We start from the raw sequence: 650 nt of genomic DNA, 5'->3' as shown, positions 1-650 counted from the left end.
GGAGGGGAGCACTGCTTTGGGGGACATGTGTCCTGGGGAGGGTGGGGAGCCAGGGCGATGCTCCTGGGGTCCTTGCTAAAGCCCCCCCCCCCCCCCGACTTTAAGGGGTCTCTGTCATGCCTCTCTGTCTCACCTCCTTCTGTCCCCTGGCAGCCTCCACCCTGGGCTCCTGGGGAGGGGTCCCCCACATCTCCCCCACATGCCCTGTCTTTTGGGGATGTGGTGGCCAGGCTTGGGTCCATCTCTGAGCTGGGTGAATCACTGGCTGGGTGAAACCTGCTCCTCTGTGCCAGGGCAGTTTCAGGGCATCCCTTCTGCACCCGCCTGGCGTTTGGTGGGGGTTGACCCAGCTGTGGCTGCTGCATCCACCCTGGGGAGTGAGCCAGGCTCCACCTGCCTGTGGTGACCTGGCAGCAGAAAGCCAGGCAGCAAGTTAGAGTTTCTTCTTTCCTTGAGGAAATAAGGAGAGCCGAGGTGTGGTGCTGGGAAGGGGATGATGGAGGACATTGCTATTGGGGTGCCATCCTGGCGGGATCACAGATGTTTCCCCTACCTGATGCTGGTGCACCCACCAACAGCCTCTCATGGGGTGCTGGACCACGCTCCCCTCTCTGTCCCAAACACAGCCTCTGCCTCTGGGAACGGCTGCA

The sequence above is a fragment of the Phaethon aethereus genome, assembly GCF_964289735.1.
Source record: "Phaethon aethereus genome assembly, chromosome: 25".
Lineage (NCBI taxonomy): Eukaryota > Metazoa > Chordata > Aves > Phaethontiformes > Phaethontidae > Phaethon > Phaethon aethereus.
Note: the sequence above shows the minus strand (reverse complement) of the source record.